General features: G+C 51.3%; 1 pseudogene; it reads left to right on the forward strand.

The window, feature by feature from the left end:
* The first annotated feature begins 1082 nt into the window (after positions 1–1082).
* On the forward strand, positions 1083–2098 carry LOC147822376 (mitochondrial ornithine transporter 2-like; annotated as a pseudogene).
* Positions 2099–6596: the final 4498 nt, after the last annotated feature.

Consider the following 6596-nt stretch of genomic DNA (forward strand, 5'->3'; position numbering starts at 1 on the left):
CTACTGGACTGTCCAGTCATGCAAATCGTGAGCCGAGTACACTTCGTTTTCTTTTTGTAGTACCCAGGTTCGGGTATTTGTTATAGCAACACAAAATGGTATAAGACAATTTTACAGTGGAGAAGATTCATTAAATGCAGAAGAAAAGAATAAAGGAGGAATATAGGAACAAAATAATCCATGAGATACATGAGGAACAGGTAAGGTCACAGAGGTAAATGCAACTCTCTCCATGATGACATTAAACATGAGGGGCTTAACCAATCCAAACAAAAAATAGATTTCTATGAATGCATACAAATGAAGATCCAAATATAAGCGGTCTACAAGAAACAAAATTTGGAACCTCTAAAGCAAAAACACTGATGAATGTGCAACAGAGACTGTATGGTCTATAAAGCCTAAAATATTTACTCCCTAGTTCTCATAGAAAAAGTTTGACTTGTGTTCTAAAGGCTGAAGTCTGGGTATCACACAGTTTATTGACTGCTCCAGGTTCTGGGCCCATCTCACCGACTGCCCTGGAAAGGCCGTGGGTGGCCACAGCTGTCCACTCTGCCCATGTCCTCTTTGTTCAAAACGCATGCTCTTTTTCCTGTTTCGTTCAGGCCCCTCTGCCTGAGCTCTGTGGAAAGGTCTTCTTTAAATCTAGAATTTCCCAAAACTATTTGTGTTTGACCATCACAATTTCTGCCATATCCATGATCTTGAATAATTTTACGTTAGGTTTTATTAATTTTAGATTAGGATTTTATTTTCCTCTCGTTTTTTTACACGAATACATTGATTTCAGAAGGAATGTTTTTTAGGGTCTGTACTGGTTAGTGTTCAGCCTTCCATTCTGTCAAGTCGCAAGCCCATTGGATGGTGCCTCCACGATCGGAGTGGGTCTCCCCCGTTTGCTGGCCCGCATGGCAGACACCCCTGAAAACACCCCACAGGCACACCCGAAAGTGCGAGGTGTCTTGGAATCTAGTCAAGTTGACATCAAGATTAACCGTCGCAGCCCCCTTCTCCCCTCCCACGAACTCCTTTCAGGGGCAATATTACTGTTCGTCAAAGTATTCATTCCTGCTTCCTGCAGGGGTGCGCGGGTGGCTGGCCGGGGGCTACTCTCAAGCTTGGAAAGTGACGGTGGCCGGGCCAGTGGCCAAGCCTGGGGTCCTGCCCCCAGAGAGACAGGTGGCCCAACATGAAGTCCAGCCCCTCCATCCAAGCCACCATCGACCTCGCAGCGGGGGGCTGCCAGGGCACCGCATGTGTACTGACTGGCCAGTCCTTCGACCCAATCAAAGTGAAGATACAAACGTTCCCCAGCCTGTACAAGAGCCTCACCGACTGCTTCCTGAAGACCTGCAGCCAGGTGGGCTTCCTCGGCTTCTACAGGGGAACTGGCCCGGCCCTAATGGCCTACGTTAGCCAGAGCTCTGTCCTATTCATGTGCTATGGCTTCTGTCAGCAGTTTGTCAGGAAAGTGGCTGGATTGGACACGCAGACCAATCTGAGTGACCTGCAGACTGTGGCTGCAGGGTCCCTGGCCTCTGGGTTTGCTGCCCTGGCCCTCTGCCCCACTGAGCTTGTCAAGTGCCAGCTGCAGACCATGCATGAAATGGAGATGTCGGGGAAGATAGCAAAAAGCCATAGAACAATCTGGTGTGTTGTGAAAAATATCCTTATTAAGGGTGGCCCCTTAGGCTTCTACCATGGACTCTCCACCACTCTGATTCAGGAGATACCAGGCTATTTCTTCTACTTCGGTGGCTATGCACTGAGCCGAACGTTTTTCGCATCTGGGAGATCAAAAGATGAACTAGGTCCTGTCCCTTTGATGTTAAGTGGCGGAGCTGCTGGAATCTGCCTTTGGTTTGTCATATTCCCAGTGGATTGTATTAAATCCAGAATTCAGGTTCTTTCCATGCATGGAAAACAGGCAGGATTTATCAGAACTCTTTTAAGTGTTGTGAGAAATAAAGGAATACTAGCCTTATATTCTGGAATGAAAGCTACTCTTATTTGAGCGATCCCCTCCAATGCTGCACTATTTTTGGGCTATGGATACAGCAGGAAGATGATGATGAGCAAGTTGGAAGCTTACTGAAATGTTGGTGAACCTGGATGCAAGTACCTGAGTTTTAGAACCAAGTTGTTCTTAGGGCTTATGGAGTACAAGACCAACATGAAGTTATTTTTGACTGTGTAGGAACTTTGGTTTTGTCTCCTTTTATTTCAAACCTCAAACTGTATGGGAAGATCTCTATTTTAGGTCACTTAATTTATCCTTATAATCATATTGAAATAGAAATGTTGCTCTTGCCCTTTGTGGGATATACAGGGTGAGTTCTGTTGCTCTAGGTTCCTAATCTGAAAGGTTAAATATAGTTCTCTCAGGCCTTTTTCATAAAAAAAGCAAAAAGAAAAAAGAAAAGATTAACCATCACAGTGTCCATGCAAAACCAGCTTTGCTTGTCATAAGAAGGTAAGTATAAAAATGTCAACCACAAAACCCAGATGGTGAAATCATTTGTCTCTACCTTAAGAGCCCCAAGGCTGAAGCTGCGGCCTTTGTTACCCAGGGACATTAGCTCATGTGGGAGGGTAAAGACCTCATGGAGAACTTGGTTGGCACAAATGGGAGGGCTGTAGGGGAACAGAAAAGAAAACAGTTTCTTCAAGAGAGGATTGTTGAGTTTTTACTGGAGCTCCACCTAACATAGTTGGGTTAAGCCAGGAGGGGCAGACCTACAGCAGACACCTCTGCCCAGTATTAGCAGGTGATAGTGGCACAAGCCTCTTGCCCCTCTATAATTTGGCTGTATTATCTTCAGAGTCTGAGCGAAGCTTTACGTGACTCAAGTGGGCATGTCAGATAGCAGAGTAGGCTAGTATTGCTCCTTTGCTAATGGCTGCTACTGAGACTTAAGTCCTAGTCTGTGAAGTAGCAGGGCTCGGCTGAGTTCACTTCTAGCCAAGGTCAACTGACTCTGACTAAATTCTTCCCCTCTGAATTAACCGTTTATTCTCTTCAGCAAAGATGCTAGTGCCTGCCTTTTATAGTCCTCCCTGCGATACTCGCTATCAGCAGATCTTCCGAGGCCTGCCCAGCTCCCCACTTTCTCATGTTTGTTACGAATAAACACTGGATGTCCTTGGTGCCTTTGTCTTTGCTGCCCAGAGCAGCTTAGGTCAGCCCAAACCCAGCTTCTGGCCTCAACTCTCTGCATCTGTGTCTTTGTTCTCTTTCCTATATCACGGACGATGTACTGCCTCATAGGAGATAAAGGCCCACTGCAGGGCCCTTCGATAATGTCTCTCCTATCCATCCATCCACCCACCTAGCCATCCCCCCATCTATACAAACTACCAGTCCATTCATCTACCCACCCACCTACCCATCATCTATCCTCCATTCATCCATTCACCTTCCTTCCATCCATTCACTGAGAACCTCCCATGTGAACAGTGGCACTGAGGGACCCTACAGTGACCAAGAAGACAAAGTGCCACGGATGGGACTGACACTGGGTGGGGACATCTACCAGAAGCAGGCAGGGAGGGACCCAATGCACTCTTTGGGAGGCAGAGAGTTAAACAATGAGTGACAGAGATGGCAGGGGGTGCTTCTCTGAGGAGGTGGCATTTAAGCTGAGACTTGAAAGGCAAGAGGGAGCCGGCCAGCCACGGTGTGGGGGAGGGGCTCCGGGCAGAGCCAAGAGCCCAGCTTGCTCTGAGCGGGGAGGAGTATTGAAGGATGCTGAGTCAGGAGGGTGTCGAGGGAGGGAGGTCAGGGGTTCCAGCAAGTGCCAGGTCAGAAAGGGCCCGAACTGGGGCAAGGAAGATGAGCATTTCGTGCCCAGGGCCCAGATGAGGGGGACAAGTCTGCTGCTTTGGGGGCTGGTACGCTTAAAAACCAGGGGGCTTCCCACAGATTTCTGAATGGGTGGTGGGCAGCAGTGCTGGCATCTGGTGGGCAGGGGTCCGCTGTGGGCAGAAGCCCCTCCTGACAGCATCATGCTCACCTTCCGCCTTCCATAAGCTGAAAAGACACCGATTCTTCCCAGAACCCTGGAACCTGGCAGCTCAGCCCTACCTCCATGGAGCTGTGAGGCTTGGGCAGCAGGCCTCAGTTTCCCCTTCTATTCCCTGGAGGGGCCATCGTGACACTCCTGGAGGCCTCCCATGTCTGCACCACTCTCAGAAGAGCAGTTTGTCTCTGGGATGCAAACTCAGGCGTCTCCACTTCCAGCTGTGTAACCTTGGGCTGCTGGCTGAACCTCTGAGGGGCTAGGTGTCTGCATCCACATAGTGGGGATGTCATTCACAGGGCTGTGATGAGATTCCTCAGGACGACTCAAGGAAAGACTTAGTACACACTGCAGTTTAGATCCCCCAAAGGCTCAGAGGGGGATCATGAGTTCAGAGGTGGGGCTTTGGAAAGTGACTGGATCACAGGATGATATGCCCATGAGTGGGTTCAACCCTGGCAGAGTTCATGGCTGACAGTGCTGCATGTGGTGGGGCATGGCTGCAGTGGTCACTGGGGTGTGACCTGGAAGGGTGTGTTCTTGTCCCTGGCTCCTTTGCCCTCTCTCTGCCTCCTGGCTCCCATGGTGTGAGCAGCCTTCCTCCACCAAGCCCTTCTTTCATGCTGCTCCTGCCTTGGAGCAGCCAGCCATGGACTGCACCTCCCCAAACCATGAGCCAACTCAAACCTCTCTATTAGGTTGCTGGGAGTTGGGTATTTTATCCCTGTGGTGGGAAGGGACTAAGTAAGATCCGTGATAAGTGCTCAGGAAAGATGGTCAAAAGCAGGATTGTGGGAGGACCTGGATCCCCTCCCCAAGGCCAGAGGTCCCAACTGGGACATGGAGACCAGCACTGGAGGCCAGGCTCCAGGCCACCTAAGCAGGTGTCCTGTCATCTAGGGGCAGAGACCCACTCAGGTCACCCTTCGCTGCCATATCAGCTGCCATGAGTGGGCAGCTGGATGGGATTGGAGAGAGGTCAAGGGGGTGCTCCTTGAATGTCTAGGAGGGGTGCAGGGGACAGAAATGGGGTGGGCCAGCCTGGGGCTCCTCCTTGTCCCATGGTAAGCAAGACCTTCCTGGCAGGGGACACTGGGGACAGGGACGATGGTGAAGATTCCCAGTGGATGGGTAGAAAGGGTTCTGGCAGGGAGTGAGCCCCGAAGTGGGAGGCGAAGTCAGTGGCCACCAGTGCTGGATGCCACTTAACGTGACAGCGCCCCCAAGGGTTCTCAGTGGCAGCGGTGGCCTTTCCATTCCACCACGAGGGAGGACGCTGGGAGGACACGGGCTAGGGGCTGGACAGGGAACCAAGCGGGGACCCTGGGCAGACCAGGCAAGAGCGGGGGAGGGGCCCCGGTCCCCACCTAGGGGGCTGGGGGGCTGGGTCAGGATGTGAGCCCCCAGGAGGCGGGACAGGCGCCCCTCCCGCCAGGTCCCCTGGTGCCACAGCACCCACTGCAGCCCGCCTGGCACCACGCTGGGCACAGCGCCAAGGAGGTGGAACAGAAGGCCGTACTCGGGTTGGGCACAGTTGGGGGACCAGGGCCCACCGCGCCCCCTTCCCGGAGGATCTTCGCGACACTGCGACCACTGTGTCCTCCTGCGCCAGGTCATCACCCCTCCACCCGGGCCTGAAACAGTGAAAAGCGCAGCAGGAGGAACTCAAGGGCCTAATTCTCCTGCAGTTTCTAGATAGCTTGATCTGCCCTCCCTGTCCATGCCCTTGTAGCACTGGAAAGAAACCCAAGTCACACCGAGCCACAGAACTGGGGCGGGAAACAGCTGGTGACACACGGTGTCAGTCTAGGAAAGGTAACCATGCGGGCCGGGGGCTCAGGGTACAGCATGCTTAGTGTGGGTGGGGCCTTGGGTCCCAGCCAGCCCCAAAATAAAAATGAAAAGGCTTCTAAAGAAATGTCAAGGGCCGGGGATTTAGCTCGGTGGTGCCACCACCTGCCTCGCAAGCACAAGGTCCTGAGTTTGATCCCTGGTACCAAAAAAAGTTATCTCCCAAGAAATGTCAAATTTTAAAATGCACTTAGCTGGGTGTGGAGGCCCACACCTGTAATTCCAGCACTCTGGGAGGCTGAGGCAGGAGGATCACAAATTCAAGTCCAGGCTGGGTAACTAAGTGACTTAGGAAGACCCTGTGTCAAAATAAAAGAGGGCTGGGGATGCAGCTCAGTGTGAAAATGCTGGATTCAGTTCTCGGTACCACAGACACACACACACACACACACACACACACACACACGCTGGGAAAATATTTGCAATCCATCACAAAAGCCTAACACACCAAGATGAGCCAATAAATAACCCAGTAAAAAATGGGCAGAGGCCAGGTGTGGTGATGCATTCCTGTAATCCCAGCACTCGGGAGGCTGAGGCAGGAGGATCACCACAAGTTTTAGGACAGCTTAGGCTACATCCCTAGTGAGACCTTGTCTCAGAAAGACAAAACTGGGGAGGGGACACTAAAAGGATTTTACACAGAGAATAGACAAAGAAACTCTTGGTCCCTTAACCTGTTACTCACTAAAAGCAGGATTTCAGGGACTTAAAAGTGGTTTT

This window comes from Heterocephalus glaber, unplaced genomic scaffold, assembly GCF_053883595.1.
Source record: "Heterocephalus glaber isolate CG9 unplaced genomic scaffold, H.glaber_assembly_v1.0 deba00001645, whole genome shotgun sequence".
Lineage (NCBI taxonomy): Eukaryota > Metazoa > Chordata > Mammalia > Rodentia > Bathyergidae > Heterocephalus > Heterocephalus glaber.